This window comes from Calypte anna, chromosome W, assembly GCF_003957555.1.
Source record: "Calypte anna isolate BGI_N300 chromosome W, bCalAnn1_v1.p, whole genome shotgun sequence".
Lineage (NCBI taxonomy): Eukaryota > Metazoa > Chordata > Aves > Apodiformes > Trochilidae > Calypte > Calypte anna.
The window spans coordinates 22059835-22081566 of NC_044276.1; the positions used below are offsets into that span (position 1 = coordinate 22059835).

Sequence of the window (21732 nt, forward strand, 5' to 3'; positions counted from 1 at the left end):
AAAGTTCCCTGCTGCAAACACATCCTCTGCAGGCCCCAGCACCAGCCTGACCTTCCACAGGCAACCCAGCTTTTGAAATGAGCCACTAATGGCTGTAATTAGCCACCAACCACACCCCACTGCAGGTCATCAGCCAGGAGAGAATTTAAAAGCAGCAACTTGCCTCAGGCACTGAGTCTCACTGCTGTCTGCTGAGCTGCCCATAACAAAACCCAAGCTTTTTCAGGTATTGCAGAGAAGTCAGGACACAGCTCCTAAGGAGGGAGAGAATCACTGAATGGCTTGGGTTGGAAGGGACCTTAAAGATCATCAAGATCCAAGCCCCTGCATCTCCCACTAGACCAGGTGTCACAAAGCCTCATCCAACTTGGCCTTGAACACTTCCTGGGAAGGGCATCAGCAACTTCTCTAGGCAACCTATTCCAGTATCCTGCCACTCTCATGAGGAAGAATGTTTTCCTACTATCTAACCTAAATCTACCCCCTTTCAGTTTAAAACCATTACCCCTTGTCCTGTCACTACTCTCTCTGGTGAAAAGCCCCTCCCCAGCTTTCCTGTAGCCCCTTCATGGACTGGAAGGTTCTCTAAGGCCCCCCCAGAGCCTTCTCTTCTCCAGGCTGAACAGCCCCAACTCTCTCAGCCCATCTTGGTAGCAGAGGTGCTCCAGACCCCTGGTCATCTTTGTGGCCCTTCCCTGGACCCTCTCCCACAGGTCTGGACCTTTCCTGGGCTGGGGGCTCCAAAGCTCTACGCAGTATTCCAGGTGCAACTCCTGACTTTGCTGTGAGCTGCACAGATCCAGGGTTCCCCCCAGTGCTGGGGGTCAGGCACAGTGAGCACTGACCTCAGAGCACCCAGCAGTTCCCATCTCAGCCCAGTGGATATTGAAGCTGAGCAATCAGAACCCCCCAAGTTTCTGCAGGAAACCAGCAGGAGGGGAATGCCCGTCCCGGGCTGCAGGCAGTGGGCACCCTCCAGCTTTCTCCAGGGAAACCCTGCCCAGCCCCTGGCACAGGGCACCCCCGGCCCAGCCCTTACCTGCCCACGGGCTCCTGGAGGGCTTGCCAGAAGGGGCTTCCATCCACGTCGAGTGGGCAAACATCTCCTGCTCTGAAGGCTCCAGGATTGCCTTGGAAAAACATACATTTTGCTCACTGAGTATATGGTGGGGTACAAAAAGAAAAGCCCAGCCAACAAAAATATTATCAGTTGAAGCTAAGTGGCCAAAACGTATTTTTGCCCCCCTTTTTTTTTCCCCTCAGGGACACCCAGGCCAGCAGCAGCTTGCAGGGAAGCTGCTGGGCTGCCAGCAAACACTGTGTGACTGTGGAGAGGTTCTGCACAGCCCTTCCCTGCTGCCTCACAACTCATCCCTGGGGCTGGAGCTGCTTTTAACCCCCAAAGCCCCAAAGATTTTTTCAAAAGTCCCTCACCAGCTTTCTTGCAGGCCCCCTTCAGATACTGAAAGGCTACAATAAGGTCTCCTCAGAGCCTTCTCCTCTCCAGACTGAGTGACATCTCCAGAATGAATGACATCTCAAAGGCCTCAGTGCCAGTGCACCAAGCCTGGGAAGAAACAAGAGGAGCTGCAGAGGTTGGGATGGGCTGGGATGTGGTTGGAATCACCCAGAGGTGGTGGGATGGCTCCTCTGACTGGAGCCTGGGGATGGAGGGATATCAACCCTTTAGGAAGGACACGAGGGGGTGACACCCTCTACATCACTGACCAGCTGGGCTCCATGGAGCTAGAAATAGATAAACAGATAAAACTAAGACACCATTCTCTCCAGCTGAGAGAAAGCAGCTTGGCCATTTGAGATGACTTAACTGAAAAAATTCAAAATTGTTGTAAAATAAGAGCAAGGACTTTCCCCATCATTTGTTTGGCCTTATGCAATGTAGCCTTGTCTAACGAGATGTAAACTCTTCCATTTCACCTTTTTACAGATAAAGTTTTCTCACAAGCAGTTTATGTAAAAGTCATCATGTTTACCTGGGGTAAGCACTTGTTGGCAACTGGAGCATCAGGAGAAACCTCTGCTGACAGGCTGGGCAGGTATGTTCCTCAGACTCCAGTAATGCTGTTCTAATACCTGTGTAGAATTAGAATCATCAAAATGGTTTTTAAAGAAAGGAGGGAAATTCTGGAGTTCTAATCAATTGTAAAAAACACGTATATGGTCAAAGTGTGAATAGGATCTTGAGTGGAGAGCATGAAGATATAAATGCTGAATAGTGTAAAAAAAATTTCTAGTTTGTACCAAATAATCACACGGTTTTGGTATTTCACTGTTGTAACATTTGAAGATGGGGTTAGGTTGTGCCTTGATCTTTTATCTAGTCTTGTTCCCACTGTACACTAGAGTGGAATTCACCAACCTCAAGGTTAGGGAACAAAACAGTGATCAGGAAAACACCCTGAGTTCTGAAGGATTAAATATTTAACTATTTATATATTAAATAGTGGCAGTTTTGTTTTGGTTTTTTTTTAGTCAGCAGTAAGTCACCAGAGTAGTCTTATATGAGAGAAAAGGGCTGTGGACAAGATAGTTTGATATCTAAGACTGTCATCACCTGCACAATTACACACTCTGCTCATACTCCTCCTTCTGTGTGTAAAGGGGATTTAACCAGACACATGAAAAGGGAAAAGAGCTTTCTGCTTATTTTCCCCTTTCTGTAAGAAGCATCCTTCAGGATAGACTTCAGGATGAAACAGAACTGGAAACAAAGCAACTTTATCTCCTGTTTCTGCTCTCAAAAGATCAGATGTGATTGCTTTGAACTAAAAAACATGCAAGGAACACTTTCATTCCTCGCAATAATTGATCCCACAGCAGGGAATAAAAGCTGCATCAGTCAGTAGGGCTTTGCAAAGAGCAGACAAGAACTCATCAGGTATGGGATCATCATCATCATCAGAGGAGGAGGAGTGGATAAACAGAAAAGCTTTTCCTTCTTTCCTCTGGCATATGCTTCCCTGGAGGCAGGGTGGGGAAGGAAAAACATAAAAGTTTAAGACTGGTACAAGGAAAAATTTTCCAAGCTCTGGATTTTTTCAAAGGAAATAAGAGATGGAATTCTGCTCACCTCACGTTAGCCTTCTAAAATACAGGTATTTATATTAAACTACTTTTTTTGGCTGCTTTGGCACTCTGATGTTTCCCCATGATTTCTCTTGTTCACTTTTTGGTCAGTTCAGTTAATTCCATACTTATGCATTAAGAGCTGGTATTGCATATTTCCCAGTTCTTGTCAGCAGAGCTCCCTTTGTATTGGGATCTTTCACCTCCAGCATGAAACTCCTTGGAATTCCTGTGCTCTTTCTAACTCTGGGATCAGGCTCAACAGTTTGGCCCTGGTAAGGAAAGAAATGCAGACATATCTCATCTAAACCTCACGCTTTAAATGACATCTCAATTATTACTATTTTAACCAGCAAAAGCCTTTCATCCCCTCCTTTTCCTAACCCAAGGCTTGCTCCAATCAAATACTTTTTCTTTTAAATACCATAGCCAGGATGTTCCAAAGGCTTGAGCAGTGTTTGGAACTCAACAAACAAAGAATGGCTTAACTTCAGGTTTATTCAGGGAGAAATATCCCCTTAGCTCACCATCCACTTGGAGAAGAGACACAAATACACTTCTCCTCCAAAGCACAATTCAGAGGGAGAGACTGAACGTGCCAGCAGTTCCACAGCACAACACAGCATGACAGCAGTTCCAGAAGGTCACATCTGCTCATCTGCCACACAAACACACTCCTAGAAACCATCAGGTACACTGACACAACTTACACGCTCTGTGTTCAAACCAACAGATTGTGCCCTCCACTGCACCTACACTGCCATTTATGGCACTCTCCAGCATTCCAAAACTGGATCCAGAACCAGAGTGACCAGAGAGCAACAAATAGTCATGCAGTTGTCCCTGTTACACAAACACTCCTCATTTAACTCTTGCAGACCCACTGAAATGTCCAGAACTTACAGCCAACTAAATTACTCTGCAAACATTGGGTTTTTAACACAAAATTCACAAGATGTCTCAGAAATGGTGAACAGCTTCTGAAGGGCTTCCTTGTGTCTTGAAGCTGAGTAACACTGCAGGATTACACTGAGGCTGATCAGCTACTCCCCTCCTGGCTTCCCAAGCTGGGAACAACCCTCTGTAGGATAGTATCCAAAGAGAAACATGTTATAAACTTAAACCAATGACTTCAAAGTATTAAAAATCAAAGGTTTGTTCACATCTCAATGGTTATCCAGCTACAGATCACAGCATAAGATTTAAAATAACAAAGAAAAGACTCTTGGGTTTTTTTTTTAAGTATTTGACAAGAATTGCCATATACCACAATAAGCTGGGCCAGAGAAACATGTGCAGAGGAGGCACTGATCTGTTCACAAAAAAGTAATGACAGGGTTTTAACATACCTGTTTTCAAGAAATAAAACCCCATCTGAATTAGAGCAAATGCTATGAATGTGGTTTGGATAAATGCACTGTGGGAACTTCCAGGGTCCCTGGGCCAGCTACACTGACTCACACTCACAGAGAGAGACATTCATGTGCAGAAAGGAATTCAAACTGATTCGTGACAGCATCACTGATGCCAGATTCAGACTGAGTGGTTTCAGACCTACAGACAAGAAGTTTTCCAGGTGAAATATGACACACCACTCCATGACCAGCAGAGGCTGTATTCTTCACAGAACACAGAGACACGCTTGATGAATTTCTACATTCAGCTCTCCTAACAGCTTCTCAAGTGCTCAGACCCCACAACTCTGGGTTAGTGTAATGCCTCACCCCATTCTAGTGAAGAAAATGCAGTATACCTAAAATCAGGATGACAAAAAAACCCCAAACATCCCACAATTTAGTGATTTTTATACTGGAAGGACTATTTTGAAATGCAGAGTTACACATCACATTCCACCCCAGGAGGCAAATCAACATCTAGAGCATTACCAGTCAGGTATTTCCTTGTGTTCCTTATTTGTTTTTTAGCAGCAGCAGGACAGTGTTTGCAAAGCTGTAGAAAAATGCTGCCCCTTTTCCCAGTGTCAGTTCCAAGTGGTGGTATCCTGAAGCAAGGCTGGACCTTTGGGAAATGGAAGCAGCATCCAAACCTGAAGTCACCCAGATCCAAATATATCCTGCAGGTAGAAGGGAAGAAAAATGACAGAGCTTTTACCCACAAAGGCACTGGGCTCCAATCTTGTGCCAAGATGTGTACGCTGGGCTGCTGGTATTTTCATGTGCAGACAAACTATTCAACTGAACTGCTTCATCAGATAAAGTCCAAAGATCAAATGCAGAACTGCAGAATACCAACTGGGGGAGCAACAATACTTTAACTGATGGCAATCTACTGAAGACATTTATGTACTCAGAGGGGCCCAAACAATTTCACCTCAATTATACAGTTTCAGGAAGAAATGCCCAGGTATTTACAGACACAAAAAGGAATTGTTTAGCTGCACAGAGATGTCCTCAAAATATTTGGGATATCTTGGTTTCAGTATTTGTTTGAGTCAAAAGTAAGAAACAGTACCAAGTTTAACAGTAACAGATTCTCAGTGGGTTTTGGTAACATTTTCAAAAATTAGGAAAAAACCCCCAAATGTGTGCAAAGGATGGAATTACACAGTTTTGTTATGCTGAATCAAATACGTTGTATTTACAACAAAGACTGTGTCCCCCCTGCCACCCCCAGGGTGCCATCTCCCCGTGTCCCCTCCTGTAAGCAGCCAGCCATGGCAGGACAGCCTTGGGGAGATGCAGTGGACTTGGTGGTCACAGGGCCAGTGAAGGGAGGGGATGGCTCAGGGTGTCTGAGTGTCTCCTGGGCAAGTCTCCCATGATCACCTGTTTTTTTCCTTTTTCCCTTCCAGGTGATGATGGTCAAGCCCCAGGCCCATGCAGCCATTCTCTGCACACAAGTCCCTTGGGGCTGGATATCCGACACACGTTTAACAAAAGAACACAGCCCCAGAGATTTGGGCTGTTCATCTTCAGATGGGGGAAGGGGGGTGTGTGTGTGAGGAAGATCTACTCTCCCATTTCATTACTGCACCTCAGCAAAACCACTGCAGGATTTACACTCAAGAAATCAAAATTTCCTTTGAAAAGGGAACTTTAACCACACATTTCCACTGACTCCCTAGAAATATGCAAGACCACACCATCAGTCACACTGCCCTACCTGCTGTAGACCAGAAATGATGATTTCAACACAGAAAACACAACACAATCCAGCCCAACAACAACAAAATCAACCTGAAGAAACCAGGAACACAAACCAAGGGTCCCTAATCAAACCCTAAAAATGAAAACACGCTTTCTCCCTCTCTCACCCCTCTGTCACTCCCCTCTCCTGGGGCCTTTTCTGTCTCTCTCCGGCCCCTGGCCCGCCCCTGGCCTGCTCTCTGTCCATCCCCCCTCTGTCCTCCTTCCCACCCTTCTCCTCTCTCTCCCTCCCTCCCTCCCTCCCTCCCTCTTTGCCCCCTTCCCCTCCATCTCTTTCCCGCTCCTCACCACTCTTTTTCCTGCCTTCTCTCCAGGCCCAGATCCCCTTCCTCCTGCTCCCCCTCCCAGCTGGGCCAGGGCCGGAGCAGCCCCTTGGTCAGGCAGGCTCAGGCAGCAGGAGAGGAGGAGCTCCCCGGGGCATGCTGGGAGCTGTAGTCCTGGGGCATGCAGGGGGCTGCCCGGCGGCTATCTCGGTTCCCGGGCCATGCTGGCAGCTGCCATTTCCCTACACTCACCATCCCGCAGCCGGGGAAAAACTGCAGGAGGGCAGCGGGGATGAGCCAGCAGCTCCTAAAAGCCCTCAATCTGAAGTGTTATAAATTGGATCCTAAAAACTGACCAGGACCACTGATATTTGGGGCTGAATTTTGGCCAGAAACTCCGGGATTTAGGCTCAAAAAGGGATATTAAGGGGGGAAGAGGGGGATTTAGTGTTAAAAAAGGGATGTTTTGGGACGAAATTCCCCCAGTTTGGGGTGGAAAACAAAAAACAAAGTTACCCCCAAGGTTTCAGTCTTTTTTTCCCTATCCCTCTCTTCTTGGAAACACAGCCCCCAGGACCACACTAAGCCTCTTTCCTAAAAAGCAGCAGCAGCAGCAGCACAGCTGAGCTCAGCCTGCACAAAGTCCCTACGAAATGCTCCAAGCTGCTGCTTTTGAAGGCACCAAAGCCGGGAGCCTGAGCACGGCAAGGCTGGGAAGGAAATCCCGAAATTCCCAGACTCGGGAAGCTTCCTGAGGGGGTGTTAATTGCTAGTTAATCTGCAGGGCGAGAGAAAAGAAAAAAAAACAAACCAAACCCAATTCTCAGCCCCCAGGTCCACACTCAGCCTCTTTCCTAAACAGCAGCAGGAGAAGCAGCATAGCCAAGCTCAGCCTGCGCAAAGTCCCTACGAAATGCTCCAAGCTTCTGGGAAGGAAATCCCGAAATTCCCAGACCCAGGAAGCTTCCTGAGGGGGTGTTAATTGCCAAAAAAAAGGCAGGCTGAAAGAAAGAAAGAAAAAAAAAAAAAAGTAAAAACCAGAGCAGGAGAGAGACCCTGGGTTAGGACCAAGGAGAGGGAGGGAGGGAGGAATCCCAGGCTTGGAGGCTGCTGCTGGGTGGCTCAGTGGAACGGGCAATGCCTCGGGGCCTTGGAGTATTTCCGGTTCGTGTCCCCAGGGCAAACCCCTCCAAAAAACCAAAAAAACCCTTTTCAATCTTTTTTTGGCTGTTTTTCAGTCTTTGTTTGCCTCTCCCTCTCTCTCTTCTTAGTTAATTTAAGAGTAATAATTCATAAATCTGGACAGTCTCTCCTTTCCTCCAGCCACCCACCCAACTACCATCTCCCAAAGGAACCTGGTATTTTGGAACTAGGAATACAAAGTTTTTCCCAGGGAAAAAATATCGACAGCACTCCTGGAGTTCTTCCCCCTCTTCCCTCTTCAAGAAACTGAAAAATGAAGAATAAGGTGGTTATCTGACACATGCAGGTATTCACCTCAATCAAACACTCTGGGGTTCAGAGGAAGAAAGAAATGGAATTTTAAAGCACTGTTCTCATCACTATTCACAGACAAACAGTGTCTAATTACTCAACAGGACTGGTTCCTGTTTTCCAGAAAATAAAAATTAACAAAATGGGTACACAGAAACTTTTAAATCTTTGCTCTGCCTGGGACTGGTAGAATTTGCAGAAAAAAACTGTAAAATCTCATCAGTCTTCTGTCCAGTTAATTAGACTAACACAGACACACAGAAGAAATTTAAAGATTGCTACACATCACAAAATAGAGAAGAGAAAGCTTAGTGACTGAAATTTACTTTTGTGAGGAACAGGCAGGTCCCAAAAGACAGAATGCAGAAATGAACAGCAAAACACTGCTCAGAGCCTTCAACACTGCAAAAAGTGTGTCCTTTACCTCCCTTTTTTTAGTTTTTCAGCCTCATAGTTTAAGACTTGTTCTCTTAAACCAGCACACTTGGCCTTTAATTCCTTGTTCATCTTTTCCAGCGTGGAAACTTGCTCTTCAGCAGAGTTTGTGGAAAATGCCATTAAAGCATCCCTGTGCAGCAGCTGATGGAATAAATGGCTTTCCCTCTGGAGCTGGGCCAATGCCTCCTGTGTGGACAGAACCACAGAACCACAGAATCAGTAAGGCTGGAAAAAACCTCTAGGATCTTTCAGTCGAACTGGGAAACCAACATCACTAAACCATGTCTCAAAAGTGGAAATAATGTGCTCCACTCTCCCCTGGGGTGTTACACAGGACTCCAGACCCCTCTGCCCAGCCCTGCCCCAGATGCCACACACCAACAGGATGCCTGCCCTATTCCCCTCAGAAATAACCTCAGAAAAAAATCTTTTCAAACACTTCTTAGCATGGCCAAACACACACATGTTTTGCAGAGGCAGGGAAAGCATCAAAGGTCACCAAGTTCCAAGGTTTTTTACCATGAGCTTTCTCTTACAAAGGGGAAGACCAGGCATGTTTAATCACACACATCAGCCTTTTACAGACAAATCTCCTTCTTCACTACAATATGTATTTTGTATGGGGTAAAAAAATGCATTTGACTGCATTCTTTGCAGGAACAACACAGCTCACCTGGAAATAAAGCAGCAGAACAGGAAACATCCAGCATCGTGGCAAAGATTTTTGTTTTCCTCAAAGCAATCTTTGGTTTTCTTTGAGGAGAACCCTGGGCATTCTTCAGAGACTGCAGGATGCTCTTTTTGCTGTGTTGCCAAAGCGCTTCAGGAGAGAGAACTATGGGATGACCTGAAAGTCCAGCTTGAAGGTTTCACTGGAACCTGTTTCTCACGCTACCTTTTGGAAGACAGTGAATTTATAGAGCTTCTCTTCTTTGTCAAAAAGTCTGGGATCTCTTGGGTGACATCCCAATCTTTGGTTTTTTTTGAGGAGAACCCTGGGGATTCGCTTCAGGAGAGGGATCTATGGGATGATCTAAATGTCCAGCTTGAAGATTCACCTGGAAGCTGTTTCTCACTGTACCTTTTGGAAGATGGTTCACTTTGAGCCTCCTCCCTGGGATGCCACCCCTCTTAGGTTTGGGCTTCAAGCAGAGGGTAAGTTTGCATGGCACAAGGCAGTGGTCTGTAGGACATTCTGCACCAGGCATCGCTCGGCTAGGACGGACATTGCCAACATTTCTCTGGCATGCTAAGACACAGTCAGTGAGGTGCCAGTGCTTGGATCCAGGATGCTTCGAGGTTGTTGGAAGAGAGGTTTGGGGATGGTGAGGTTCTGCTCAGCACACAACTCCAGCAGGAGACATCCATTCTCATTACAGTTTCCAACACCATGCTTGCCCAGGACTCCTTTCCAGGCTTCATAGTTCTTTCCTACTCCGGTGTTGAAGTCACCAAGGGTTGTGATCTTCTCTGCAGGAACTTTTTGAGGGAGGCAGTGCAGATTTGGTGTAGAATTTGACTTTTGGTCAGCTTGGAGGGTTGGGGCATAAATCCTGAGGAGAAGAACAGGGGGCTTGTTGTGGAGTGGGAGGCGTAAGGAAATAACGCAATCAGTGAGCTGACAGCAAATTTTTACGTTTGGAGGCTTGGACTAGCTGTGAATAAAAGCATAATCCTCATCTATCAGCCCATCAGAGTCTTCCTGGGAAATATCAGCACTGCAATGAAGGAGAACTTTGATCAAATGAAGATTCCCACCAACTGAGCTACTGGACTTGGATTCCTGTTCAGTGCCAAACTCTTTGCCAGGATGTCCCAGGTGAGTTGAAAGCGGAGCTGGACTTGGAGCCAGAATTCTGCTCTCCAAGCTGCTTGTGACTGAAGTTCTTCTTCTGATGCCCTTCTCATGGAGTGCAGTGTTGGCTTTTGGTACTTCGTCATCAGCTCTGAAAAAATTCAGACACATCCCAAGAATTATCTCTGGCAGGAACACTTTGGCAGAGTTACCCATAGTCTCTGATTATTTGTTGATTTCAGAAAATAGAGAGGATTAGGAGTGACCAAACCCAGAATTTGACCTGAGGGGTTTTGGAGAGCTTATATATTAGCAATCAAACCAAGGGCTTGGGACTTCTCAGCACCAGAGCTTCAAAGCCACCTGTGAATGCTCTGTGCTTCTTCCAAAAGGCAGAGAAAACCAATGCTGAGCTACCCTCCTTTTCCATGGAGAGCTCAAACCTCAGACAAGCTGATAAAATAGCAGCTAAAAAAAGACATTTTTTTTTTTTTACTTCACAGAATCAAATTCTCTGCTCTGCAGGGCCTCCCTTTATTCAATAAGGGACATGAAATTCATCTTTTTTGCCATACATTCCCTTTGGAAACAGAATCCATGAAGAAAATCCTATTAATTCCATGATCAGTGCTGCTACTCTGGGAACACTCAAGAGAAATTAAGGCAGTTCTAATGAAGGCAAAGTGTCTTAAAGAACTTTCCCCACAAATATGCCATCTCAGGCTTACAGACATAATGCTGACCAGATGTAGAAGAGGAACCCCAGCAGGAAAACACAGGAGGAAAAAAGGAAACTCTTATTACCACTCCAAAAAGCCTGTACCTACCTTTCCAGTTCATTTTGTAACTATCTTCTCTTTTTCACTTCCTCCAGATACAGCTTTTCATATTTTTCCTTTAGAACAATGCTTTGTCTCAGGGTGTATTTGTATTTTTCAGGGTGTTCATCTCCACTTGCTGGTCCTCTTTTTTGTTTCTCCTCCCATCATGCCTGCCTTAGGCTCTTCTTTCAGATGTCAAGAAAGCTTGTCCAGCTGTAGACAGAAAAAAACACACACACAAAAACAGGAACTCAGCAGGAGGTAAAAGAAAAAAAAATTGGTAAAGGGCTGGGCACCAGGACTGGATTTATCATCTGCTGACTCAGTATTAAAATCAGAGTGAAGCCAGGGGCTTCCTTTTAATCAAGAACAGCTATAATATAATTTCTGAGAGGATTCCTCAGATTCCCAGCCCGTTTTCTGCTGTAGGCGCCAAACTGGCAGTTTTTTCCCCATTTTCCCATTTCCTGGAAAAGCACTGGAAAAGATCATGGGAAGTCAAACACACAGAAACCTCCTGGTTTCAGCACAAAAACCACCTCTCATGCTTTAGAGGAATTTTTACAGCACACTCAAGCTTCATTATGGCACTGACAAACACACCATCTTTTTTTCCCTCTACACTGGAAAATTTTTAAGTATTGGTTCAGAACATGGCTTTTACTGAAGGAGGAAGATGTATTCCACTTTAGGTGAAAGCTGCAGTTTATTTTAAAAGAATGTGCAGGAAATATCAGCCTTTTGTTAGGTCCCAATGGTCAGCTACAGCTCTGTCCTTCTTTCCCCCTTCCAGAAGCAAAATTTTCTGTATCCATTCAACATCAAACTTGATATCCTGTCCGTCATTAAAAGGGGAGGAAACTGGCATGGTGAGCACTTGAAAGAGGCTCTAACAGAAGGAAGAAACTTCACTTATTTGACAGGAAAAGAGACAATGAATGCTTGAGAATAGGAGGCTCCATATAAATAAAAAGGAGAATTTTTTTCCCTGTGAGGGTGACAGAGCACTGGCACAGGCTGGTCCCTTCCAACCCTAAATTTTCTGTGATTCTATTAAACTCTGCCTCAATGGAACCACCTTCCCTGTCATCCAAAATAACTCTGCCAAGAGAAAGACAAAAACTCAAGAAACTTTTGGACTAATCATGAGCCCCTGCCAGGGAAGGGGACTTTTCTTTCATGCTACTCAAACAGCAATAACCACCTCAAAAAGCACTTTTTCGGGTGCCCAGGAGAAGGGGAAGGCTGGGCTTAAACTAGGGTTTCTCACTAGTGAGAAACAAATTCCACAACATTTTCTGCATCACCTGACATTATCGGGGCCAGGGAAGCAATTGAAAAGCCTTGGGAAAGAGTAAGACAGTTTTTCCAAGAGAAAAAACTTTGGGCACACTCATCTACTGCTGCAGCACCATGGAAAACTAAATCCATTCCAAAATACAGCCCAGAAAAAAACAAAAAAAAAAAAACAACGTGAAAAAAAGCCTTGAGAAAGAGTAAGAGTTTTTCTAGGACAAAAACCACCACCACCACCACCAAAAGCCTCACACAAATCAGAGCTCACATTTGTGTGCATTTTAGCAGCTTCAATGGCCATTTCAGAAGAACCATCCTTTATTTCTTTCTTCAACTCATGCAGGGACATTCGCTCCCAATATTCCTTTATAATCTGTTAAATGCCTGAGAAGCTCTCTGAGCTACTGTGGGAAAACAGTCTGTGGTGGCTTAAGGATTCCATGTGCACATCAATATGATTTTATGAAATCGTTTATTAGCAACTTGCACTCACTTTATATAGAGAAGCCTTGTTTACATCATCTTATCATGCAGGTGGCTTTGTATTCCAATTACACATACCATTCTCACAGAAAGATTCTTCTTACATAATTATTTTCCTCTTCTGTTGCCGATTAAGTTATCTCTTTCCCAGTAGCTCATTCTCAGAAAGCCTCTAACTAGGCCTCAGTAACCATTAACCCAATGTGACCTAAATTGAATAAGTCAGGATTGCTCACAACCTGTATATTTCTGAACTGTTTCCCCAACATATTCCCCTTTTTGGTTTTTTTTGAGCAATTCTGACTTATTCTGTAAGATAACATGCTAATGATATATTGTAATAAACAGCATACTAGTAATGCAAAAGCAATAACATACCAATAATGCAAAAGCAATAACATATATACTGATGAAAAGCAATAATAACATATTAGTAATATAAAAGCAATAATAACATATATAACTGATAAGCCTTGCCTAATTAAATCTGTAAGCCAACAAGCTAACTGGTATATTTTATGATTTTTACCAATTCTTACCAAAGGCTTTTCCTCTTGCTATGTGTGATACAAATGAAACAGCAAGAAACCCAAATTTCAGACTTTCCCTTGTTTTCTAGGCCTAATTGTTGCATTGACCAGTTTGATCAAAATGTTATTGATAACTCGTTAGTGCTCTCATGAGGTCACGCTCTTTTTTCTTCTCATGAGGGTATACGCTCTTCCCTTTTCTTTTCCCTTTTTTTTTTTTTCTTCTTTTTATTGTAATAAAACTAGTTTTATTATCGAATCATGTTTTCTAATGGTTTCAAACTAAACTTGAAGAAATTTCTTTCTATCACACCACTCCCTGCATACTATACAATATTTTGCAGTGCAGCTTTGAGCATCTTTTAAACTCTTCTCTTAAACAATAGATCAAATTATAATCAATGTGCCCATCAAAGTAGGTTGTTTTGGTTTTTGTTTTTTTTTTGTTTTGTTTTGTTTTGTTGGATTTTTTTTTTTTTTTTTTTTTTTTTAAAATCGAGATGTGACATTACCACTGAATAGAAGTGATCCACAAATTTTTAATATGACTCTGCTCTCTCTTTTTAATATTTGTAAAGGAAAAGGGTTGCTTGTGCAGGATCATGAACAGTTTGCAAAGCTTTATATGCCAATTCTTTTGAAAGTTGTAACACCAGTTTGAAACCATGCCTGGAAATCTGCACGTACAAAAGGACAAGCACCCAGTAACATTTGTGCTTGCACTCCGTGTAATGCATCGGTGTTCTGTCTAGGAATCACAGCATTTTCACATAGCATTTACCATTTATGATGAAATTGCAATTGTTGAGAAGGAGTTAACAGAGTATCAATGAGCATTTTTGTGTCATATGGCATCAACAATTGAGCAGTAAAAAGATGTTGCAAAAGAGATTGAGTAAATGACTCAAACCGATTTCTGTTGGGGAAACAGTTCAGAAATATACAGGTTGTGAGCAATCCTGACTTACTTCAATTTAGGCTACATTGGGTTAATGGTTATTGAGGCCTAGTTAGAGGCTTTCTGAGAATGAGCTACTGGGAAAGAGATAACTTAATCGGCAACAGAGGAGGAAAATAGTTATGTGGGAAGAAGGTCCCGTGAGAATGGTATGTGTGGTTGGAGTACAAGGCCACCTGCATGATAAGATGATGTAAACAAGGCTTCTCTATATAAAGTGAGTGCAAGTTGCTAATAAACGATTTTCCTGCAATCATATTGATGCGTACATGGAATCCTTAAGCCTCCGCAGATTGCTTTCCCACAAATGGCGCCCGAACAGAGACTAAGGGTGGCCCGGACCAGGGTCTAAGGACGGCCCGGACCAGAGACTCTTATGCTGTTGCTTCCAGGAGCGATAAAGACAGCTGGAATAAGAGGGCGGAGAAGCCAGTCGAAAGGAGATTGCTGCCCCGGCAATCTATGTAGCTGGTGCCCGGCTACCGAATAAAAGAGGTACCTCAGAGTTGAAGAATCTTGCCCTGATCAGGTGAGCGGCTGGGGAGGAGATGGGGTCTACACTCTGATGTACAACAAGAAGACGCAGTAGTTAAGCTCCTCCAATATATTCTCTCTATGAGATATTTATTACAGGAAGGCAGGACCTTACGTGAATTACTGAAATGGGCACGGGATAGAGACTTGATCCCCTCGATGGGTACTTTTTTTGAGTTACCTACTTGGGAAGCCATAGGTATTGCCCTATGGGATAAAAGTAGCAACAGAGATAAGGAGGCACAACGCTTAGCGACACTTTGGAAGTTGATTAAAGAAACCTTAAAAGAAATGAAAAATAAGAGGTCAGCAACAGCCTCAGCATTTGTTGTCTTAACATCTGATCTGCCAGTACCGATGAATGCTTGTGGTATGAACTTGACCTCTAAACAGTTATTTGAGACACCTAAAATACCCTTACTAGCACCTGAAGGGACTGTACTGATTCAAGCTCAGTCAGCTGTGCCATTTGACCCTGGGGGTTGGATGAAAAGCAAAAATGGGACTGAGAAGCAAGACCAAAAGCGACTGAAAACACCACCAGAATCATCGGAGTTCCCAGAGGGAGAGAAGCCGGAGAACACAGGCGAGGAATCTTGGAATGCAGACTCCCCACCTCGCGCCCGTCTGCCACGGCTCCCGACTGCTCTGCCACCTTTCCACCTTGAAAGCCTGATTTATCTTCTTGACCACAGTTGCCATCAATTAATCCTCTGCTTCACCTGTCAACACCATCAGTGCCTGCTATAGAGCAACAACCAAGGAAGGAACTGGGACTCGGAGACAAGCAATGAAGGGAACTGCTGAAGAAGCTGACAGAACTGGAGACCAAGGATGAGTATACCCCTGAAAAAACCCTAATTTTTGCTCCAGGGAACATCCCGAACAATGGGGCACTAATTCATTTTTACCCCCTGATCCGTTCCCTATTCCTGCTCCTATTTCCCTTAACCCTTTAACACCCACTGCTCTACCTCTTCCAGATCCGCCATGGGGAGGGGAGGGTATTTGGGGGGTGGGAGTGTGTATCCAGTAACTAGATGGAAGAGAATTATTCAAATGCTATAGTTGAAGGAGAAATGGTTCCCAATATGAGTCCGATGGTTTTCCCGTGATTGTGGGACCAGGAGGAGGAGGTCAATGGGTTGCATTAGATTGGAAAATGATAAAAGAAGCCAAAGGTGACATTACAGTACAGTACAGTACAGGCGCAGTACAATTTGAAATCGGTTTGAGTCATTTACTCAATCTCTTTCGCAACATCTTTTTACTGCTCAGTTGTTGATGCCATATGAAACAAAAATGCTCGTTAATACTCTGTTAAGTTCTTCTCAACAATTGCAATTTCATTATAAATGGTAAATGCTATGTGAAAATGCAGCTGTGATTCCTAGACAGAACACCGATGCATTACACGGAGTGCAAGCACAAATGTTACTCGGTGCTTGTCCTTTTGTACGTGCAGATTTCCAGGCATGGTTTCAAACTGAAGTGTTACAACTTTCACAAGAATTGGTGTATAAAGCTTTGCAAATTGTTCATGATCCTGCACAAGCAAACTTTTCTTTTACAAATATTAGAGAGAGCAGAGTCATATTCAAAATTTGTGGATAACTTCTATTCAGTGGTAATATTACATCTCAATTTGTTAAAAACAAAAAAAAAAAAGAAAAAAAAAAATATCTCGTAAAGCTGTTGTTACCTGGGAGGAGACACCTGGACAATGGAAAGAGCATTTAATTCAAGGGAAATCATTTGACTCTTTGCAAACCCTTGAACTTATTGCGGTTATTTGGGTTTTTGAAACGTGGAATAATACTGCTGTAAATATAGTCTCTGATTCACTTTATGTAGTAGGTATTGTTTTGAGAATGTATCATGCCATTTTGAAGGAAATTTCGAATAAGCATTTGTATTTCTTATTGCAGAAGTTACTAAGACTCTTAGCAGAAAGAGAACATCTTTATTTTATCACTCATACCCAGAGTCATCTTAGTGACCAAGGTTTGGCTATCTGTAATAACCGAGCTGACCATTTAGTTGCACCAGCGTGGACTGGTCCTTCTGTTGACGTTTTTTCACAAGCTCGACAATCTCATGCATATTTCCATCAAACTGCTAAAGTGCTAGCGAAGCAATTTCATTTACCTCTGGGGGATACCCAGGGAATTGTGAAATCTTGTCCTGATTGCCAAAAGGTTGATCTTGGTATTGGGATGGAAGTCAATCCTAAAGGTTTGAAATCCTTGGAACTGTGGCAAATGGATGTCACTCATGTACAACAGTTTGGACGCTTAAAATATGTGCATGTTGTTATAGATACTTTTTCTATGGCCATTTGGGCCTCTGCTCAGACTGGTGAGGCAACGAAACATGTTATCAGACATCTATATGTATCCTTTGCTGTTCTTGGAGTACCTCAGTCTATTAAGACGGACAATGGCCCCGCTTATTCTTCTGCTCGTTTTCGACAGTTTTGTGGACAATGGGGTATTCGTCACGTTACTGGTATTCCTCATAACCCTACGGGTCAAGCAATAGTGGAACGTTGCCATTCGGTACTAAAGACACTCCTTGAAAGACAAAAAGGGAGGAGGAAGGGAGTCCTCCTCAGGACCGGTTAAGTAAGGCTGTATATGTCATGAGCTGTTTACGCCTTACAGGAGATCGTACAGAATCTCCGATACTGATTCACCAAAAAGCTTTAGCAGACTTTGCTTCAGAACCTTCCACAAAATTTTGGTGGAATTCAAGAATTCCATCACTGGACAATGGGAAGGGCCAACAGAGGTGAAACTGACTGGTCGAGGTTATATGTGCTTACTTACAGGTACTAGAGTGCGTTGGGTACCGAGCAGATGGATTCAACCATGGAAACAAAGGCCTTTAAATGTGGATTCACAAGTGATAATATTTCTGATACAAGTATTTGGTTTGGGAGATTGTACTGATTTATTTTATTTTAGGCTGATTCCACCAGATTTTAGTAGTAATAGTGTTTTGGTTTTTAAAGTTTTGATAGGTGTTGTTAAATTTTTCTCATATATTGGTAAAGAGTACGATACATTCATAAGAATGTTTTTCAGAGGCCGAGAAATGCTGCGGAGAGAAAGAAATTCTCCCCCCCCGACTCTTTCCCCCGCGGCTGCTCTTCAACCCCCCTTCGTGTGCCTGGCTGTGCTGCCAGCAAGGCTGCTACAGCTGCAGGTGCTGCCTCTGCCCCCACAGATACTGTAGCTGTGAGCCCTGCTGGGAGGGGGAGGAAAGGACACCACATAGCCTCATTAAAAAGACACAAAAAGAAAAGTTTCTCTAATGCCTTCTGAAAGGTATAAAGCAGAAGTGGGAAATATTTTTACATAGTTCTGGGCATCAAATGTCCAGGCCTGAATTTTGGTAGGCAGTAACTTGAGGGTTACCTGCTACTCATGAAAGATACTGGTATTTTCTTTTCTTTGAAAGGAGATTTTCACTATCCATGAAATAGAAATAATTTGGCTTCAATTAGGTTGCATCACTACTCTGCTTTTATGCGAACTTCAGATATTTTAAAACAACTTACTTTAATGGGCACATTGATTATAATTTGATCTATTATTTAAAAGACTTTAAAAGATGCTCAAAGCTGCAAAGCTGCATTGCAAAATACTGTATACTATGCAGGGAGTGGTGTGATAGAAAGAAATTTCTTCAAGTTTAGTTTGAAACCATTAGAGCACATGATTCGATAATAAAACTATTTTCATTACAGTCAAAAAAAAAAAAAAAAAAAAAAAAAAAAAAGGGAAAAGACAAGGGAAGAGCGTAAACCCTCATGAGAAGAAAAAAGAGCGTGACCTCATGATGAGAGCACTAATGAGTTATCAATAACATTTGTGATCAAACTGGTCAATGCAACAATTAGGCCTAGAATATAAGTGAAAGTTTGAAATTTGGGTTTCTTGCTGTTTTATTTGTATCACACATAGCAAGAGGAAAAGCCTTTGGTAAGAACTGATAAAAATCATAAAATATACCAGTAAGCTTGTTGGCTTACAGATTTAATTAGGCAAGGCTTATCAGTTATATATGTTATTATTGCTTTTATATTACTAGTATGTTATTACTGCTTTTGCATCAATATATATGTTATTATTGCTTTTGCATTATTGGTATGTTATTGCTTTTGCATTATTGATATGCTGGTTATGACAATATATCATTAGCATGTTATCTTATGTAACGAAATAAGTCAGAATTGTTTAAAAAACAAAAAGGGGAATATGTTGGGGAAACAGTTCAGAAATATACAGGTTGTGAGCAATCCTGACTTACTTCAATTTAGGCTACATTGGGTTAATGGTTATTGAGGCCTAGTTAGAGGCTTTCTGAGAATGAGCTACTGGGAAAGAGATAACTTAATCGGCAACAGAGGAGGAAAATAGTTATGTGGGAAGAAGGTCCTGTGAGAATGGTATGTGTGGTTGGAGTACAAGGCCACCTGCATGATAAGATGATGTAAACAAGGCTTCTCTATATAAAGTGAGTGCAAGTTGCTAATAAACGATTTTCCTGCAATCATATTGATGCGTACATGGAATCCTTAAGCCTCCGCAGATTGCTTTCCCACAGATTTCAAATTGTTCTGCGCCTGTACTGTACTGTAATGTCACCTTTGGCTTCTTTTATCATTTTCCAATCTAATGCAACCCATTGACCTCCTCCTCCTGGTCCCACAATCACTGGAAAACCATCGGACTCATACTGGGAATCATTTCTCCTTCAACTATAGCATTTTGAATTATTCCCTTCCATCTAGTTACTGGATACACATTACCAACCCCCTCACACTTCCCTCCCCTCCCCATGTTGGATCTGGAAGTGGTAGAGCAGCGGGTGTTAGAGGGTTAAGGGAAATAGGAGCAGGAATAGGGAACGAATCAGGGGGTAAAAATAGATTAGTGCCCCATTGTTCAGGATGTTCCCAAGAGCAAAAACTAGGGTTTTTTCAGGGGTATACTGGTCCTTGGTCTCCAGTTCTGTCAGCTTCTTCAGCAGTTCCCTTAGTTGCTTGTCTCCGAGCCCCAGTTCCTTCCTTGGTTGTTGCTCTATAGCAGGCACTGATGGTGTTGTCAGGTGAAGCAGAGGATTAATTGATGGCAACTGTGGTCAAAAAGATAAATCAGGCTTCCGAGGTGGAAAGGTGGCAGAGCAGTTGGGAGCCGCGGCAGGCAGGCAGGCGCAAGGTCGAGAGTCTGCATTCCAAGATTCCTCGCCTGTGTTCTCCGGCTTCTCTCCCTCTGGGAACTCCGATGATTCTGGTGGTGTTTTCGGTCGCTTTTGGTTTTCTTCTCGGTCCCATTTTTACTTTTCATCCAACCCCCAGGGTCAAATGGCACAGTTGGCAGAGCTTGAAACAGTACAGTCCCTTCAGGTGCTGGTCAGGGTGTTTTAGGTGTCTCAAATAACTGTTTAGAGGTCAAGTTCATATTTTGAGCATTCATCGGTACTGGTAGATCAGATGTTAAGACAACAAACGCTGAGGCTGCTGCTGACCTCTCACTTTTCATTTCTTTAAAGGTTTCTCTAATCAATTTCCAAAGTGTCGCTAAGCGTTGTGCCTCCTTATCTCCATCGCTAATTTTATCCCATAGGGCAATACCTATGGCTTCCCAAGTAGGTAACTCAAAAACAGTACCCATCGAGGGGATCAAGTCTCTACCCTGTGCCCATTTCAGTAATTCACGTAAGGTCCTGCCTTCGTGTAATAAATCTCTCTTAGAGAGAATATATTGGAGGAGCTTAACTACTGCGTCTTCTTGTTGTACATCAGAGTGTAGACCCCATCTCCTCCCCAGCCGCTCACCTGATCAGGGCAAGATTCTTCAATTCCGAGCTCGTTTATTCCGTAGCCGGGCAACAGCTACATAGACTGCCGGGGTAGCAATCTCCTTTCGGCTGGCTTCTCCGCTCCTCTCTCATTCCAGCTGTCTTCATTGCTCCTGGAAGCAACAGCATGAGAGTCCCTGGTCTGGGCCATCCTTGGGTCCCTGTTCCAGGCCACCCTGGGTCCCTGTTCCGGCGCCATTTGTGGGAAAACAGTCTGCGGAGGCTTAAGGATTCCATGTGCACATCAATATGATTGTATGAAATCATTTATTAGCAACTTGCACTCACTTTATATAGAGAAGCCTTGTTTACACCATCTTATCATGCAGGTGGCTTTGTATTCCAATTACACATACCATTCTCACGGAAAGATTCTTCTCACATAATTATTTTCCTCTTCTGTTTCCAATTAAGTTATCTCTTTCCCAGTAGCTCATTCTCAGAAAGCCTCTAACTAGGCCTCAATAACCATTAACCCAATGTGGCCTAAATTGAAGTAAGTCAGGATTGCTCACAACCTGTATATTTCTGAACTGTTTCCCCAACAAGCTACAAAGCACATTTGAGAAGAAAACAATGAAGCAAAGGAACAACAATCATACTTTTTCACATCTCCTTGTGTAAACATCACAGAAATTTTGTCTTTCACAGAAATTACTGAGACAAAACATCCAGCATTCCTATGCTACCCCTGGAGGCTCCAAATTTCACCTGTGGAAGAATTCAGATTTTCCCTGCAGGGAAACCTCCTCTGGCAGCTCTCATCTCATGGGGAGCAGAGCCTTGCTAGGGCTAAGATGAGAATGGAACTTCTTCACCAACTCTTCTGCACACCCAGTTCTACATTCAAATTGAATCCAACTTGAATTGTACTCAGGGATATGAACAATCCCCACCTCTCAGACTCTTCCTCCACTTCCATGTTTATTTCCAGCTCTCTGTCCAGATGTACTTGGAGAGGGCAGCTCAGCTCTTCCTTCTCTTTCTTTCTATCACTC

The 21732-nt window shown here is 43.4% G+C and overlaps 2 long non-coding RNA genes across 2 annotated transcripts in view; one reads left to right on the forward strand and one right to left on the reverse strand.

The window, feature by feature from the left end:
- The window catches only part of LOC115600070, a 308606-nt gene that overhangs the window by 251871 nt on the left and 35003 nt on the right, over nt 1-21732 (forward strand). The gene's annotated exons all lie outside the window — the stretch shown is intronic.
- Nucleotides 139-6568, reverse strand: LOC115600069. The gene is made up of 3 exons (XR_003988801.1): nt 6543-6568; nt 1040-1155; nt 139-254 (listed from the first exon to the last, which is right to left on the reverse strand). It is a non-coding gene; the product is annotated as an uncharacterized LOC115600069 (long non-coding RNA).